The sequence below is a fragment of the Melitaea cinxia genome, chromosome 10, assembly GCF_905220565.1.
Source record: "Melitaea cinxia chromosome 10, ilMelCinx1.1, whole genome shotgun sequence".
Classification (NCBI taxonomy): domain Eukaryota; kingdom Metazoa; phylum Arthropoda; class Insecta; order Lepidoptera; family Nymphalidae; genus Melitaea; species Melitaea cinxia.
In genome coordinates, this window is record NC_059403.1 from 11527225 (window position 1) to 11547899 (window position 20675).

Here is a 20675-nt window from a genome sequence, read left to right on the forward strand (position 1 = left end):
TACGTAAACATCCAAAAATATGACGTAAATAATCTAGGTGACCGAAAAATTATAAAAATAATATGTAGCTCGGTACGTCATAATACAATACTACTAGACGAGAAGCGAACATTAAAAAATATTGACTGCTAGATACATTTGCACCGTGTTGGTTTGACGCCCTTTCTTTTCATCGAGAACAAGGTCAAAGAAACATTCTTGTGAATCTCTTAATGGTATATAATAATTTAATTTAATGTTATTTTATGGCTTAAACTTATTAGAAAAATGAGAATCTCGAAATTAAAACAATAACAAAGGGAAGTCATCATCATCATCATCACTGCAGCCTTTCGCAGTCCACTACTGGACATAGGCCTCCGCAAGTTCACGCCATTTCATAGTCACCGCGCCTGGGTAGGCGGGTTGGTGACCGCAGAACTGGCTTTGTCGCACTGAAGACACTGTTGCCCGCCTTTGGCCTGTGTATTTCAAATAAAAATATAAATATAGGGAAGGTATAAATGAAAAAATTAATTTTAATATTTTGAGCACGTATATAGCACTAAAAATGGATACCACTACAATGAAACAACGTTTTTTGTTTTCACGGCGAACAGCCCTCCCGTGACCATGGTTGCTGTAAAGTATCCGAAACGTCGGCCATCTAAATAAATTAATAAACCGCAATATAATCCGAAAAAGTGATTTCATTGTAACGAGTGAAATTGGCGTAAACATTAGAAAACAAAACGTATATCTCTATTTCAACACACTTAAGACAACCCCTTATTCTTTCTAATTATAGTAGGGAACGACAAGGTAACTCGTCGAGAGTTTCAGATCTAAAATGTGCATCCGTTTGTTCGTTAATTTCATCCTTTATCTTGCCGACGAACTGTTTCGACCAAGCTTTGCTACGGAAATGCACTCAGAGATGAACTCGCCTCATAAATTATTCAAGTAACAAGACACTTCAAATATAGCACACTGACTGAATGTTATTTTGAACGCGATGTAGTGCCTTGTAGACGTCTTTTGACTTTCTTCTAGAAAATAAATTTATATTACTCAATAAATATATATAACAAAGTAATATACACACTACAACATAATATATAATTACATTTCGAGAGTCACATAATATTACCATCAAATCAAAGATTTATAAATTGTAATGTATAAATAAATTTTGATTTCTACATTTTCAGCTGAAAGCGCTCCACAAGTGCTCATACAAAACGTGTAAATATACGTAGCATTCTTACTGACAAAAGATGATTTCGTATTTGATTTTACTATATAATTAATTCGTAGTAATATTTCGTTACGTTATGCACATATATAATTAAAACTTATTAGAAGAAAAAATTATGAAGAAAAAACGTTTAAAACTTTTATATACGAATCTATAAAATACTGTTAAATTATTTTTTTTTTTTAAATACAAGACCTGCAAAGCCACGTTCATTGGGATTTTGTACTATTTTTTTATGTTAATGTATTTTATTATTTGTATATGTTTGTTTCTATAAAATGAAAACAACTGATAATAAAATACATTAGAAAAAAACTAAACATTAGTTTATATCCCATACATTATAAATCTATAAGTATAAATAAAATCGAGAATGGCTCGACTGATTCGGCTAATTATTTTTATTAATTCGGCGGCTTTTAATACAAAAAATAAAATAGATAAAAAAAAATTTTTTTACTTTAACTTTTGACAGAACGAAGTCTGTCCGGGCAGCTAGTACATACATATTTTTAAAAGACACACATAGTTGTCTGCTTTTAAGACAATTTGATGCTGTGTTATAGATACAGTTGACTGATACACATACATGGAGAAAGAGGCCTATACCCAGCAATGTTACAGGCTGAATCAATCAATCAATCAATCAAGACTTGGGGCGGGTTTCGAACCCACAATCCTCGAGAAGAAAGTATTGCACAATGCGCTAAAAAAATCACATCATCACCACATCATCATCACAGCAGCCTTTCGCAGTCCACTACTGGACATAGGCCTCCACAAGTTCACGCCAAAAATGGCGTGAACTCATGTGTTTTGCCCATAGTCACCACGCTGGGCAGGCTAAGAAATACAAATTGAATATATAGACGGAATATATATAGTACTTAATTATTTACATAATTAAAATTAAGTATAGCACCCATTTAATTACCCAAATAAAACAAAAAATAATAAACACATTTGTCGACATTGGATAAAATCAGAGATTTAATTAAACGGTCGGTTTTATAATAATCGGGTTATTTTAACCACAAAATGCCATTACTAGAGCTATACGTTGATTTTAGGTATAATTTTAATTCATAAAGATTAAATTCCGATAACAGAAATAAACAAAAATATCCAAACATATTTTATAGTTATTTTGTAGCTGTAAATGTAATTGGAAACTATACGATAAAAGACATTTCGGACAAGTTGTTTGACGAAATAGACAAAAAGTGCTCTTTTTTCGTGATATTATTTTTTTGGATGTTAAATCTAACCTAGGCATCAAAAATTATATATAGGTATTTCAAGCAAATCATACTCGCATAAAGAACTTCTTAAAACTACTAGAAAAATCACTGGTCGTTACATAAATGTAGTGCCAATATCTGAAAAATATTTAAAGAGATTTGCGCTTCTCTATCGAGAAGTTCAAGGGAAGAAAACTGAAGCGAGACTGCTTACAAAAATAGTTCTTATATTAACCGTGTGTGCCTACAAGCCTATATGTATGTAGTGTTTGTAAATTTTGATAGTTCCTGCAATTTAGTGCCATGTGATTTAAAACAAAAATAGTTGATTATGTGTTAAATTAACCCAAATTTGACCCAACGGCCTCTACTAGGACATATTCCTGTGTCATGAGTCTGGAAACACACATAATATACAAGAAAAAACGCCCAGAATACACCAAAAATTTCTATGACAACTACAGAAGAATTTAAAAAACGTAAAAATGTCGTTATTAAAGCTATAGTACTCTACCAGGCCTCACGTCAGTACTTAAAGGTTAAGATTCAAGATTTACTTCGCGCAACTAACGAAGCAATCTATTTTATTTTATTATTAAACAAAAACACTTATTTAGTGTTTACGTCGCTATCTACGTACTAGAAGTAGCAACAGCGGCGGCACAACACTTATTCGTGGTAATCGAGTAAATGCTGAATTTAGCATGTGAATCCACTCAGATATAAATTTTGTATATTAGTATAACATAGATACTATCCAGACACAGATAATATGTTTAAATGTGAGCAGTAAACAAATTAATGTATGTGATTTGTGTCGCAATTTTGTCGTAGTCTCAACTTAGCTTTAGATTAATCCGTTTTGTTTGGACTCTACCTCCAAATATGTGTGTATCTTTGTCAGTATCATATTGCTTTAGCGCAATTTAAAAATCTTTCAAGTACCAAAATATTGGAGTAGTGACTCTTACTCACTGTAAACGCCAGCTACATGAAGCGAAGTATATACAGCTGCTGTGTATAGTGAATAAATTAGGCCGTAGATTTTGAAATTTACGTAATGACAAGTGATTTAGCTTATTATTGTCTGTCCGCTTTAAGATCATCATCATAGCTAATGATCATTTATTACGTATTAAATATTTATAAATTAAATTAATTTATGACTCGTGAGGTATTAAAGAAAATCCAAAACAATAGGAAACATCATTTATCGATTCCTCTCCAAACAACGAGGCGCAATGGCAATTATAGCGACTCAGAGTAATTAAAGCATGTATGCAAGTATATGCGTGTGTTTTGCTTGAAGTTTTTTTTTACCTTAAAATTTTCTCTATAGACGTAGAATTGCAGGTCGCAATTCAGTGGGTACATTTTATACATGACTGAGATAATAACAGCAATGCCGGCTTTGAAGATCTAAGTTCTTTGTACTCGTAGCAAACTATCCCGGCTGGCGGCAGTAGTCTTTTAATCATTGTTCGTAATATGCGTATGAGAATAAAGAGCAGAACATCCCACCTAAGTATTCTTACGTAAAACATTATTAGACTTATAATGAGAGAAAAAATATAATGCTTTATGAAGGAAAACGAGTTTCAGCTTAAGCGTGGGAAGTAAAATCATTTCTGTATGTAGGAAGGTACAAAGGACTATAAGTAGACGTAATTTGTTAACATTTATACATTTTTAATAAATAATAATAATAATAATAATTTTAGCAGAGCAGAACATGGTAGAGACATAATACGCATTCACACTACATCACTGCAGTTGCACTACAAGAACGAGGGCCCACTTGGGGGAGTCAAAAACCTCTTCATTCACCTACGTCTCGTCGGTAAATAATTGCGAGAACCACACAAAACTTGCCTTGACAATTACATCCACTTTATTTTGCGTCGACGATATCATCACTTTTTTGAGTTTTTCTATGAAACTATGTCTACATCGTAACTTTAGTGATACCGAGTCTATCACTTACATCTTATACTCTATTCTTATTACGGTTTACTAAATGTTTTAGTATTTCTAAAAGACTAGTTAAATAAAGGGTTATTATATTTCAAGGAACCGTTATATAATAAAATAAATTGTAGAAGCTTTCTTAAATAATTTGATTAATTCAAACTCCCATCTTTAGAGCGTTAAAATTTCATAAACGTAACATCATATATAGGTCTTTGCGCATTGTAAATTTAAGCAGGATTTGTAAATTGATTTGTAATATTTTTATGGTTATGGATATTTCCGTCAACCCACATGAAGCAGCTTGGTGAATTAAGCTCTGATCGTTCTCCTATATGGAAAAAGAGGTCTATGCTTTAGCAGAAAGATAACTAAAACTATTACTAATTAAGATTATAATACTAGAAAGAATAGAAAAAGACCAGATAGATATAAAAAATATGTCGTATAAGTTATTGGCGTTTATCTTTATAATAACCAAATTCGATTAAAATCGGTTATGTAGTTTAGGATTCCATCGTGGACAAGCAACGTGACGTGTAACTACATGATACACAAAGTGTGCAGTCGAATTAAATTCTTGCAAAGTAAGGTCCATTCGTTTAGATTTTTCTCGCTAAAGTCGGACTGGATTGAATAAAAAGTTTGCCATACCTACTCTAAATTTTTAACAGCTTTATTAACTTTTCGTCTAGCCGGTGCAAAAGTAGCTCCTTATCTAGTATACCTATTACGTAAGTAACATTCGAAAAATACTTTTTTTAAGTCACGTAATATGTCATATGTCATGCTGTGTGGTTACGACATCAAAGAATATAGCCACCCTCTCTCTTCCCGTGGGTGTCGTAAGAGGCGACTAAGGGATAACACAGTTTCACTACCACCTTGGAACTTAAAAAGCCGACCGATGGCGGAGTAACCATTCAACTGCTGGCTTTGAAATTGAAACACAGGCCGAAGACGGGCAGTAGCGTCTTCGGTGCGACAAAGCCAGCCCTGCGGTCACCAACCGGCTGTCCAGCGTGGTGGCTATGGGCAAAACACATGAGTTCACGCCATTTTTGGCGTGAACTTGTGGAGGCCTATGTCCAGTAGTGGACTGCGAAAGGCTGCTGTGATGATGATGATGATGTGATGAATATGTCATAGTATGTCTTTCTCAAATTATAAGTATTCTAATTAATAGAATAGTTTAAAAAAAACTTACATACTTACAAAATTATTACACAAACAAAAAATACTATTGTGTATATCATATTCTTATATAGCGACACGTATACTTACTCTAATATATTTAGAGCCTTTAATGGTTTTTAAGGATAATCTAAAAGTACATTTATGTGTTACACATTTATTGTGCTCGCGTAAAATTATTATCTAAGACAAAGATCAATTATATGTGCTTTAAAGTAAATCTATTAAAAATATATTATATTTTAGACGTACGGACTTAGTGACGGTGTATTTCACGCAAGATATTACCTTATTTATATAAAAAGACAGTTTGTATATATATTTTTTATTGCAAAATAGCAACTGCAGAGTTTCTTCCCGGTTCTTCTCTGCGGAATCTGCATTACGAACTGGTGGTAGCTTCACTCTTAAAAATAATAATAAATTTAATTTAAAATGATGCTCCAAAGGTGCTTTTGAGGCTGCTTGAATATAGATATTTTTTATTTAGACTTCAGGTATTAAATTAACACTTAACTGCTTATATATTTTTCGAGACTTTGCGTATACATATATTTATATACCTACATATATCATTACACGCGCAATTTAAAAGAGGTAGTTTTTAACGCGAAGTTCATTTAGTACACGCTAAATAGCTTAGATAAATATAAATGTAGTAATATAGAATGAAACCTATTTAAAACTACGTTAACATAAGCTCAGAGAAACATTTCAGGTAGCTCAAAGGTGTAAGCTGAAAAATGTGTAGGCTGCCCATCGGCGGGAGGCGCAATTCAGTCTGATCCCAATTCTTGCGCAGTGAGGTTGTGTTGTGAAGCCTCCCGCGTGGTACTGCCGGGAATATTAGACTTTAAAATGATCCTTCGTATGGTACTTTTGCCAGTGTTAAAACCGGAGAGTGACTAATGAAGTTTAGAGAAAAATTTGAAACAATTTTTGTCCCTCAACTTTTGGATTTCTATCATTTTATTGTGATTATGCGATGTGATTAATTACTAACTATTCGTAAGTATTTACAAATAAATTAATTTTTAAAATTTAATTATTCTAAAAATTGTTCTTACTTCAAGTATAATAATTAATTTAATATATAATAAGTCGTTTAAACAATAAATCCAAATTTATTGTTTAAGCAATTTTACCCATTTGAATTGGTTGTAAGAATATTTATTATAAATTGATAGGTACTATGTGTTTTATTTATGTGTTTTATTATTGTGCTGTGTGGCTACGGCACTAAAGAATTTAGCCACCCCCTCTCTTCCCGTGGGTGTCGTAAGAGGCGACTAAGGGATAACAAGGTTCCACAACCACCTTGGAACTTATGAAGCCGACCGATGGCGGGATAACCATCCAACTGCTGGCTTTGAAATACACAGGCCGAAGACGGGCAGCAGCGTCTTCGGTGCGACAAAGCCAGTACTGCGGTCACCAACCCGCCTGCCCAGCGTGGTGACTATGGGCAAAACACACGAGTTCACGTTATTTTTGGCGTAAACTTGTGGAGGCCTATGTCCAGCAGTGGACTGTATAGGCTGTAATGATGAATGTGTTTTATTTAGATATCGTCACCTTCACGAAGCAACAGTTGTGAATGATTGATGATTTACGGTCCGCTGAAATGTTAATTGATATCACGATTTTTGTTACGTTAAAAAAATTTTAAAAGATAAATAAAAAATTGAACTTTTAAAAACACATTTATTATAAAGGAAGTCTATTATTTAGTCAATATAATTTTTTTGCGGTTTTTGACATTATTATATGAGGCTACGAATAACGAGAAATATATGATGTGGGAAATAAAATCTTCTGCAAAGAATCGAAAAAAAGAAAGAGAAGGGACAAGTAAAATCACTTAATAATATTTTATCCCACTACCTTTTTTATTGGTATATTTGTCATCATAAATTAACTTAATGGTTAATCCTTAAATTTATTACGAAAGTGTCCTTAAATCTTTGAATATCCTATGCTCTTTTGTAGAATGAGTTTTATATAAGTAGTATAGAAACTTACAATTTAGCCATCAAATTGAGACTTGACATGAGAATATCAGACGATTGTTTGAATGAATTAAAGATACATAATAATCTTTACGAAGTAATAGATCCTGTAAGAAACGAAATAAGGAAAATTAAGTTGTTGTTGAAGTTAGAAACGTAAAAGTTGTTTGTAGAGATGTTTCCTATGGAGAATTGCATTAGATACATGGCTCTAGAAAGTTTCGCAATGAATACACTATCAATTTATACTTTAATTATATCATCATTTTCTTTTCTAAATGTCCTGTTAACGTGTTAATTCATATTAAGTTTATCGTCAAAAGTATAGAAAATCAAATTTTTTGTTGTAAATAAAGAAACTGTATTATTATGGTATGAAAGATTTTCTATAGCAGAAGATCTGCCTCCTAGAAGATAAGAGTTGGAGATTAAGTTAGTTGAAATATGTCAATGTTCAGAAATGATATGTACATAGGCTGTTTAAGTTTATAAAGTTTTGCTAATTTTACTATTTTACTTTAAGTATATAAACCGGCAGGTTACTTTACGTTACGTGATAATATATTTTCTCTATTACAAACTGTACCTGCGTTAGGCTTCACCATTGTTATCCCTTTCATTAAGCGTACAAGATAAGTACGAGCGTCAGTGAGCATAAGTTTGAAGGTTTTCAGTCAATTGTGTTCAGTTTCGGGTTCAGCGAGTTTAGCAAGAAAAGGTATCAGAAGAACAAATATAATTAATAACATATTTATAATTTTAGTTTGGACGTTTTAGTATCCTGCTATCTATAAGGAAATATGGACGGTTTTTGTTTTATTCGGCAATTCATAATAAAGACAATAGCATAGGACAGTAAAAATTATGAATGAACTAAACGGTTATATTGCGATTTTACTTATACTTATGACGTATAAAGTAATAACTCCACCTCTAGAAGGTGATTAAGATGAAATCACTTTACCACATACATAACCTCAGGTTTTAAGTCAATTTTCCAGGATAATAGCTCTGACATCCGTATCAAATATAGTTAGTTCATTTTGCGTCATGCTGAAAAAATGCATGATCTGGCAAACGAAAATCTTAAAAACAACGATATATAGTTTTTATTTATTATACTAAATGATTCAGCAAACATTGAGCTGCCAAATGCTGGCAATCATTTTAAATTATTTCTTGATAATAGGTACTTAGGTTTAAATATACTTTAAGAGCTATTATCATTTATCGTTCATAGTAAATATAAAAAAAAAAATTCATGGAAATTAGTCAAACCGAGGACGAAGGAAGAGTGCAACTGCAAACACTGTGACTTTTTACTACTTTTTTTTTTCACTTTTTTTTACTTTTTATACATGAGAAGATAGCAATAAGAAGAGAAGCAAAGTAATTAGTATTTCAAGGCGAGTTGCAGAAATAGCCGTACGATTAATGGGGATTGCACATCAATCCAGTCTAACAAATTGTTTATACACATTTTCAATGATAAGAGAAGTTCATTGTTTCGGATGCGTTTGTTGAATAAAAACCGGTTTTAATTAAGAAACGGTGCGACTGGAATTTGTAAAACATAATCTCTAATGATTAAAAACTTCCTTACGGTCGACTCTTTGAAAAAGGCAAGCTTTTAATTGGTATTTAGTCTATTTCGAACAATTTTTCGAATAATTTTTGGTACGTTTCAATCGAAGAAATCTTTTATAGCTAAAGCATATTATTATTCTGTATATTTAAATTATATTGGTGACAAGGAGGCGTAGGCTTATTAAAGCTGTATTATGTACTATATATATGACTAAATTTGTAAACGATTTAAAATTCTTTTCAAAATCTACATTAGAAATCCGTTCTAGATTGATACTCTAAGTAATTTCTTTAATAAATAATATGATTAACTCTGTCAAATGGTAACATAATGACAATTATTCAAAGCACTTGTAAAAAATATTTGACTAAAGCATTTTTACTTTTATTTAGTTTTACAATATAAAGTTAAAATAAGGTATTTAACCGACTTCGCAAAAAGGAAAAGGTTCTCAATTCCATCATACAATTTTTTATTGGTTATAATGATTTTGATAACTAGATCGTCCGAGACCTCACGTAGTAATTTTTGAGTTATCCCTAATAATTTAGAGTTTTTTTTTCGATTCTTTTCAGATTGTGTAATATGTCCCAAGTGTAATATTTAAAATCTTCTGTAACCACCTTTTTTTTCTTATTAAAGAGGTTGTTTTGCTGAACAAACACACACATATATATATATATATATATATATATATATATATATATATATATATATATATATAGATTTATCGTTACTCTTTTGGTAACCAAACATAAATACGTATTTTATCATTTTTTTAATTTAACCCCTAATGACGGTTATACAAGGCTTTTCGCGTTGTGTACAAAATGCGTCATGTTTTGAAAATAGATACAAGAAAGTTTATATTTGGACGACTAACTATTGACAGATCCTGGTAGTTTCTGCATTATTAGGACGCCTCGATCAAGGTTAAGTAAAGAGAAGCAGCATTGTTGCTTATGTTTTCTACATTTTTCCCTCCCTGGGCGTTGCCTAAAAACGACCTCGACGTGTTACATTTTAGAGCTGTTAGTATTGAGCATTTTAAAGCAGGGAAAAGTAAACGCATCGTTTGTAAGTAGAATATTTGCTCTTTACATATGTTCCTCGTCTCGCTTCGGGCGACGCCGCTTTAAGCTTGCATGGTCGTTGCAAATTACAACAGAAGAACAAAAATAAACACGAATATCTTTGCAATATTAATTGAGAAACGACAAAGGTTTTGTTATTTGTTTGAAATTGTCGTAATTACGGGCGTCGCAGGGCAAAGACAGCGACATCCTTTACAAACAAAAGTTGTGTCATGAACATGTTACAAAATTTTTAGACATTTTCATGAAAGAGGTCTGTTTGTGTGCGTCTGCATTTCTGTTCGAATTTTAAAAAAATCGCTATAAAGCTTGCGAGCATCATTACATATATTTTTTGTCTGGTAAAAATAAGGTTGACATAAGTTGTTATACATTATGCTTTGTGACTTTAATAATCAACAAAAGTTTTTAGCAATCGTTTTCGAGCTATTGCTGTTATCTAAACATAAATGGTATATTCTTCGATAACACTTTTGTATAACAATTTTACTCATTTACTGTTGGACTCACCATTAAATAATTTTTCCGGTTTCTTTATTTTTATACTTTTTCTCTATCACGATTCTATGGAATCAAAATTTTAAATTTTCATGCTTTCTGGTAATGGAATATTATAAAAGCAACTTCAATTATGTTGTAAATTCGTTTTTGAAGGAAATTTTATGACGTATAATGGAGTTGAGGAAAAATCTCAAAAAACGTAATATCTCTGAAATAATTATTGAAACAATTTACTATCACCAAATTCTCAGGCATTGTTTAAAATTAGTTTTTTCATTGATTAATAATGACGAAATTTTTGTCTGACAAACACTTTTCTTAAAATAATGTGTTGATGATTCTATATTGTATTTGATATATTAAACGAAGGGTCACTAACAAAGAATACTGCTAATAGTGGAGTGATGTTTTTGTCCTGTGGTGACTTGGTTCTTGAGTTGACTGAGATCCTGAGTAAGAGAGAGAGAGTGGCACTCTACACTTGAGACAAGCACGAAAAGATACATAGACAAATTAATGAAAGCCGAAGATAAAAAAAATGAGATACTTTGCAATCACTCTAACTTGTCTAGCTTTTCTTCGGTTAAAATGTGTAACAGGAGTCCGAAAAATCGAAAAAAATAGAACATAGATCAAGTATATTTTAATCTGAGGGAGGTGATGGGCCGACCTTGGGGGGCCCTACAAGAGAGGTGAAAGTAGAAAGAAAATGTATCGTTGATTATATTTCGTTTCTATACAGACTATTACGGAAGAGGCCGCTAAACCTGGAAATGAAACTGTCAGATAAACTTACTACTAACTTAGATAGTTAAAGAGTAAAGTAAGTAAGTTGTACTTTAATTGTAAGCAACTTGTTGTGAACTTAAGTTCAGTACAACAACTAGAGTGGATCATTCTAAGGCTTGACTCATATATAAAATAATGCATTCAAAAGTTATGAATAAAAAACAAAGAATGTTAATACCACAGAGTACAATATCTCATCTTGTTGCGTAACATCAACAAACATACATAGATTAACATACATACATATATCTCCATGTAGAAGAAGAGTCGGAGCTTAATACAGCTAGATGCTCCACTGTGGTTTGCTGGATATGGTCCCTATTATTATCAAGAGTATGACTGAGTAACGATTGCTTTCAGGTGTCTATGATAACAACCGAGACCGATAAGTTTAAGTGCTCTCCGAGGCACAATGAGGAGACCCACAAGGACAGACACTCAAACTGGAATTAAATATTTATACATATACAAAGCCACGTCGCGACGCCGAAGCGAAAGCAGCGACGCCGCGTTGGCGCAACGGTTACAGCCATAGATTGTACCTGTTGCGCTGGCGGTTCCTGGTTCGATCCTCGCACATGACAAAGATTTGCATTGGCCATACAGGTGTTTGCCGTGGTCTGGGTGTTTGTGCAGTCCTTATGGGTCTCCCCACCGTGCCTCGGAGAGCACGTTAAGCCGTCGGTCCCGGTTGTTATCATGTACACCTGATAGCGATCGTTACTCATAGTAGGGAATATATACGCCAACCCGCATTGGAGCAGCGTGGTGGATTAAGCTCTGATCCTTCTCCTACATGGGGAAAGAGGCCTATGCCCAGTAGTGGGATATTGCAGGCTGAAGCGTACATATACAAATACCCGCACCGAGTGGGAATCGAATCGGCAAATATGGTGGTTAGGTGCTTTTACGTTCCACTGCACCAAAGCGATGTCAAATTTAATGATGCGAAAGTAATTAATATTAATAAAATTTTAATAGTCTTTATCAAAGTTTTCGAGTCATAATTTACTTTTAACGGGGTTTATTTAACTAAAAAAGATGTTAAGTAGCAATACAAAAAGAGGAAAACTTTTACTAATAATGAATTTATAATAGGATAACTTTAATACAACGCCGAGTTTTGCCTTTGATAAAACCTAAAAGAAAACTTATCGACATCACATCCAGTTTTTTCCTGCTGGTCCTTTAAAAACTTTTTTAAGCGTCGAATTACCCTATCTTTTAATAGATAATTATCTAGATTATAATCTATATCTTGACACCTCTTTAACATTTTTTCATGTTACTAAAACTGGGCAGTTACAAACAATACAACCAAAAAGATTTTATTGCAACTTTTGAAAATACGAAAATACTTTTTCCCCGACCGACTTTTTATCATAAAACCGTCACATTTTGAGTTGGTACCTAACTTGCAAATGTGATTTTTAATCGCTTTCCGCTCCCTAGCAAGCTACACGCAAGTTGATACGCTTGTAACTTTTGACACATAGTTTTTTTTTTATAATTTTATGTTAAAAATATAAAATATTGATATTCACAATAATATTGAAATGATTTTGAGAAGAATAATATGTCATCAAACTTTTATAGTTGGATATCATTATACGATGGATAACTTTATCAGAAAGCAGTAAAACAGGCCCTAAGAATTTTTTTTATTAAATATTGTGGTCCCATTCTTACCTACAAGGGTATACGAAGTTTTTTATTTTTTATGATTATAAACTACATGAGGCATTGTAACGTGTATTAAAATAAAACTGTTCCTGCGATGGTCTTATGGCAGTGTCTCATTATAAAACTTCAAGTTACATTTTAAAGTTTAAATCGAAACACTCATGGAACGCCGCTTTTGTTTCGAAGTTTAGATGCACGGTTTCATGTAATCCAAGTTATTATTGCGATTGCAGAAACGTATACCGTTAACTGAGGAAGTTACGAGAATCATAACCACAGAAAGCGAATGATGACCTCATTAAAACAATTCTAGTTCTATAACTAATATAACTTATTCCTAGTCAAATCACAAAGCTGTTTCAATTGCTTCGATTTTACATTCGATTTTTAGTAGTGTATTTCATTTTTTTGGCAATAACATATTGTTATTTCCAAAATTAGGTTACTATTTAGCCGCTAACTGAAATAAGTATATTCGCTACTTCAATTTCAATTTTTGAATTATAAGTTTGAATTATAAGTATGAATATTATAAAGGTTATGTTGTCAACGACTATAATAATACTAATAATACTTCTATAATAATGAACAAAAGAGTCTATATGAGTATGTGTGTCAAATACATGGTAGTGTGTGTAATGTTTTTTTTTTATTGATTTAATGTATTTTTTATGCATAATTAAAAAAATATTAGCATTCTGCACTCCTTCTCTATATAAACTATAAGTTTGCGAAATTTTGTACTCCTTCGTCCACGCAAATTTCGTAAAAAGGGGTACAAAGTTTTTGCTTCACGTATTAATACATAGATTCTAAGTTCTAAGTTATTTGGACCAATCAAAAGCCAAAAAGAAAAAAATAAGGAAAGCATAAAACGTTTTAATCAAATATAACGGAAATATGTACATCATATACTTTCATCGCCTTATTTCGTTTCTTACAGGAAGATATTTTTGTTTCATTTTCTCGTTGATTATAGCGTTATATAGTATCTTATCTGTTATTTAAAAACACCCCACTGCCAGTCATAAACATAATATAAAAAATCTTATGAAGGAGCTTGGTTATAGCTAAGCTATAACTTACCTGGACCATTGCATCACTGTTTGTTAGTACAACATACATCTCTAAATATCTATTAAATACACGAATTTTCTTACAATATTTTTATTTTTAACCGACTTCCAAAAAAGGAGGAGGTTCTCAATTCGACTGTATTTTTTTTTATGTATGTTACATCAGAACTTTTGACCGGGTAGACCGATTTCGACAAATTTTGTTTTAATCGAAAGGTGGTGTGTGCCAATTGGTCCCATTTAAATTTATTTGAGATTTAACAACTACTTTTCGAGTTATATCTAATAATGCGTTTTTACTTCACGCTTTTTTCGTCGACCTACGTTGTATTATACCGCATAACTTTCTACTGGACGTACCGATTTTGATAATTCTGTTTTTTTTAGAAAGGGGATATTCCTAGTTTGGTACCGTGATAAGGAAACCAGCATCTGATGATGGGATCCCAGAGAAATCGAGAGAAACTCTCGAAAATCCGTAATAACTTTTTACTGGGTGTATCGATTTTGATAATTTTTAATTTAATCGAAAGCTGATGTTTATCATGTGATCACATTTAAATTTTATTGAGATCTGATAAATACTTTTTGGGTAATCTTTGATAACGCGTAGTTGCTTGACTATTTTTTCGTCGATCTACGTTGTATTACTTGTCGATGTAATTGAAGTCGGCTTTTTTTTCGTTTGCGAGCAAACACAATTTTAAGTTTTATTTTTAGTTTTGGACAAAATATAGTCACACTTTTACTAACTTAGCGGTATGAAACAAAAGTACGAGTGCAGGCATTTTGTTTTGTAGCTTTTTCTAAATTTAATAAAACACGGTAAAATATATAGACAACAACTCAACATTTAATATTTTTATTTATTTTTCCGAATAAAATAACGTAAAAATTTGGCAAATAAAATTCGTTAAAAAATACCATCAATTGTTTTTTTAAAAAAATACCTTTATACACTATTATCTAGTTACGATAAAACTAAATATTTCGTTCTAAGGAAATTTCTAAAACGAGTCTGTAAAATAAGTCAGAAGAATCGAGGAAAAAAAAATCAACTTGACTAATTTTTTTAAAGTACTAGCTTCTGCCCGCGAATTCGTCCGCGTGGGCTCCGTTCCTTTTGGTCTTAACGTGGTGATATATATAGCCTATAGTCTTCCTCGATAAATGGGCTATCTAGCAATGAAAGAAATGTTCAAATCGGACCAGTAGTTCCTGAGATTAGCGCGTTCAAGCAAATAAATAAACAAACTCTTCAACTTTATAATATTAGTATAGATAACTGTGTTAATTAATAATCTTATATTAAAATAGAGTTAGTGATTTCTGACAGACTATTAAAGCCACAAATATATGTTAGTGGAGTTTAATGCAAACTCTATGAATATTAACCAAGCGTTATTCTGTTACACATTAGCCAAACAGTCATAAAATAGACACTTAAATCAGTTCGTAGTATATTAGCAACACGTAAAATGGTAAATAGGTAGTTAGGTAAATTTAAAATACTATGCATTCAATAATCTTATAATTTATTTATCTAAATAGAATATTTCACCGAAGCAATGAGCTAATCTGGCTATTATTGACCTTAGTCTTTCGGTAATACTTAAGCAATATTAACAGAAACGCAAAATTTAAGACGTAAATAATAAATAAATAAATATTGGATGTGTTTAAACTATAGGCTGCAGAAAGAATAGGACAAAGTACAGGTACACGCTCATCCATATGAACACGAATCAAAGCACCGAACGAAAACTTTCTAAACTATTACATTTAAGCCTTTATATGAGGATAAGATCAAAAAGTCTTGTGTAGAAGGTTCGGCGTACATGTGGATTGCGATAGCACAATACATTTTCATAAAAACGAAAATTATTTCACGTAGTACAGTAAAATAAGCCTAGTAAACACGTAATATGTAATGTTATATAGGTACATATATGTTATCTATACTCTGATTTACTAGAATATCCAGATTGATGAACGAGTGAAAATATAAATTATTTTATCATTTAAATGAAAAAATAAGTTTTCTGAAATTTCGATCGACTCTGTATTTCAGGAAAGTATTATGAATGATATTTTTCATTGAATTTACAAAATAGTACAATAATCAATAGAATAATAAGTATACAATATGCCCCCATAATAGCAGATATGATAGATAATGAATACATAGTAGTCCTATCTGAATTTATTAGGAACTTTGTTTTCCTTCTATTACATGCGTTTGCCATTTTTGTTCGAACTTTCAGAGAAGTTTATAATTATATTCGCTATACGCGTTTACATTATAGTTGATTTTAGTAGTTGAAGAAAAAGAGATGATAGAAGCCATTTTAAAAAATATGTTATTATACTTACTTAAAAGAATATTATAATAAAATTAATATTATTATATTTACTTTGAAGAAGTCAAAATTAGCCCACCAATCAAATTACTTAACCCAGCTAAAAACAGAGATGAACGAGCGCTAATTACAATTCTTCGCAGGAAACGCTTAACAAAAACTGTTACTTATTGTGCTGAGTAAATTAATATGTAATCACAAAATGAATCATTGGATTCTTTATTAAAATCAGAAGAATAGAAACTTATTTTCACTTGATTCAAGGTTTAAGCAAAGTCCGCACAAAGAGTTCTAAAAACCTTGGCAGTGATGAATAGGAACTTAAGCCATTGTTTGCCCTTTTATGCTAAACAAAAGCTGAAATAAAGCTTCAATTAAAATCTATGAAGAAAAATTGGAATTGTGATTAATTTCATTCAATTTTTACTCGAGTACAGTGCAACGTATAAAGGCAATGTATGCACTATTTCATTTTGTTTACTGGCGGGAGCAAAAGCGTGTCAATCGTTTAAATTTTAACGATAAAATTACCAGTCAAATAAATCAATTCTGCAGTGGCTACTTACCTATATAGCGAACGTCATAAAAACGACAACAATTTTATACTTACAAGAAATCCTTTGAGTGTAATACACTTTTTTTCGTTATTTTTTTATAAAAGATTGTGACATGAAATTTCGTTTATTTAATAATCTATACTAATATTATAAAGAGATAAAGTTTCTAACTTCGTTTGTTTTTAGGGTTTTGGGGGGGGGGGATCTTCGCAAATACTGATCCGATGATGAAAATTCTTTCACTAACATAGGGCTACTAATTTTATTGAACAAACAATTCAGTGAATAATAATAGTATATGTAAATCAAGTCGGAGAAAGGCGAGTGAGATGAAAACTGTACTTATATATTTGCGCCAGAAAAATAATTAACGCTGAAAGAAGTGGGCATGGGTCGGCTAGTTTTAAGTATAAACCATATTAGTTTCTTTTAAGACAAACGTACACATCTAATACCCTTCACGATATATTAGTTTACCCTTAGACGAATTTGTATGATCTACTATTGAAAGTTAAATTGGTGTGTAACACTAATAAATTTGACCTAAAATAGGCTATGTCGGGTAGCTTTCATGAAATTACTTATAACTGCTTAGTTGTAATTAATAACTTTACTAATCGTTATATTTTTTGTACGACTATATCAAACATACATATGTCCCAACCTGCGGGCTGCTTCAGATTTTATGCAGACCCCTTGAATAAAAATCATCATTACAGCCTATACCGTCCACTGCTGGACATAGGCCTCCACAAGTTTACGCTAAAAATAACGTGAACTCATGTGTTTTGCCCATAGTCACCACGCTGGGCAGGCGGGTTGGTGACCGCAGTACTGGCTTTGTCGCACCGAAGACGCTGCTGCCCGTCTTCGGCCTGTGTATTTCAAAGCCAGCAGTTGGATGGTTATCCCGCCATCGGTCGGCTTTTTAAGTTCCAAGGTGGTAGCGGAACTGTGTTATCCCTTAGTCGCCTCTTACGACACCCACGGGAAGAGAGGGGGTGGCTAAATTCTTTAGTGCCGTAGCCACACAGCACGCAGCAAAATAAAATAAACATTAATTAAGATATTTTTATTTATACACAAAGAATGGAATATACACAATTTCGAATACAGACTATTTCAGATAATATTGTACTAAACTACGAGCAGAGGTAAAATATCCATGAACTGCATCATTAATGTTTCAATTCGAAAATTCAAATTGAAATTTAGAAGCACTAAACAATTCCAATAGTTACATTCCACATTTCACTAATCCCGCTCTATATAAATAATATGATATAAATATATTTTGCATTATAATGTACTAGCATATATGTAGTATACGTGTTCAAAGTCATGAATACATTATCATAATTTTACATTTCTAACATTGAAACCAATCCGAATAGTTATTATAGATTGCAATATCAAGAAATTGTTTTGAACGGATACATTCATAATAAAAATAATGTAAAAAGGTGACAAAATAATAATCAAAGTACGTACACGCTTATTATACATAATATTATTATAAGTGAAAAGGATTTTTTTTGCAGCTAAAAAAAATTATACTACAGAAATGATTTTATAGTTATTATTTTTTTACCATTCACTCACATATGCGGGTATTCGCAATATTAACGCTGTTAAACCACAAGAGATTATTAACGTGACGTCTACTAGGTTCGGTCCTAATGACTACAAAAATGGTTTAATAATGATAATTTGAAAAATCAATTTTTTTTTTATGTGTGACATGGCCTCATTTTTCACTAGCTGCGAAAACTGCGTTTTTACTACTCTGTAAAAAGTTATTCATGGTCAAACATTATATATATACGTGGCAACTTTAGGATCTCCTCTGTTTTTTTTTTCGTCGGTAAAAAAATTACTTAATCAACCACATGGTGTATATTCTTTTAATGAATTGAACCGATTATGTCATTTGTCTAATTAAAAAGACATAAATAAAAGAATAAAAAAATAAAAACAAAAAACCCGCCTGCGTTAAGAACAACCAATAGAAAATCAACTGGAAAAGCTGGAATAAGACAAAAATTAAATAATTACGTAGTTTTATGCAACATCGTACATAATATGCAGTCGGAGACATGAAATTAGAGGATAAGTCAAATCATTCTCTCTGTGGTGTAATTTTTGAATTTTTATCTTATTGCAGCTTTTTCATTTGATTTTCTATTAGCAGTTTATCACACATCGGGGTTTTTGGTCCCATAATCAGACTTTAATTTTATTGTAATTAATAATAAATTTACTGCATTTTCATATACTTTACTTATAATCGATTCTTAAGTTATTTGGTTTAGGCAGTAAATTGAAAACAGAAAAATCGTTGCGTTCATATATGATTTTAAATTTGTGTAAATCAAGGAATCAACAATCTACTTGTCAAATTTGCAACAAGTTTGACTGTCAAGGACTGACAAACTGATTAATTTTTATTTCTGCTTTTTTGAAAAAGAAATGTAAATAACATATCATTTAAAGGTAATATACCTTTACATTCAATTAATTTAACAAATGTAGGAAGAGCGGCGAGGTTAGGGGTCTATAATAGAAAAATTTTGTGTAACGATTTTTCTCAACATCCCTAATGGTATTTTCCCTTAATAATAAAAGGCTAAGGTATCCTCTTAAGATACGCCTTATATTCACATCTTTTAACAAAACGTACAGTTACCCCAGAAAATAAAATAAAATAGCATTTGTAAAGTAAATTACGTAGGTAAAAATAGATTTCTGAGCAAAAAATCTTCGATCGATTAAACCTGAACATATCGCTGCTGGGCATAGGCCTTTTTTTCTATGTAAGAGAAGGATCGGAGCTGAATATATCATGCAGCTGTGGGTTGCCGGGTATATTCATTAGATAATAAATAATTTTCTGAAATACCTTCATACAACTAATCAGCAATCATCAAAAATGAATAACAAAAAACTCCTCAGAAAACATTTTACTTGCTTAAATATAGCTTCAAACTCATTTAACCTTAACCAACTTAATAAATATTTCACATCCTCTGTCAATATAGACTCTAGGACTAAATCTAACACTCTCAACCAACTTCCTGCTATTAGAACTCCTTTACTGTCATCATCTTTTACTTTCTCTCAATTTTCTGCATGTGATGTTAAGAAGAGCATATTAGCCGTTAATTCAGATGCCGTAGGATCTGATTCTATTAGCCGTAGTATGATCATCCCTATCTTAGATTCCCTTCTACCTGTTATAACTCATATCTTAAACGAATCCTTGTGTACCAATACCTTTCCTACCTGCTGGAAAGACGCTCAAATTATTCCTTTACCCAAGAAACCTAATTCCACCGCCTTTTCTGATCTTCGTCCAATATCAATCCTTCCTTTTTTGTC

At 31.8% G+C, this 20675-nt stretch overlaps 1 long non-coding RNA gene across 1 annotated transcript; it reads left to right on the plus strand.

The window, feature by feature from the left end:
- The first annotated feature begins 619 nt into the window (after window positions 1-619).
- LOC123657407 lies at window positions 620-18871 on the plus strand. Its single transcript, XR_006743711.1, has 4 exons — window positions 620-694; window positions 7825-7826; window positions 14114-14120; window positions 18860-18871. It is a non-coding gene; the product is annotated as an uncharacterized LOC123657407 (long non-coding RNA).
- Window positions 18872-20675: the final 1804 nt, after the last annotated feature.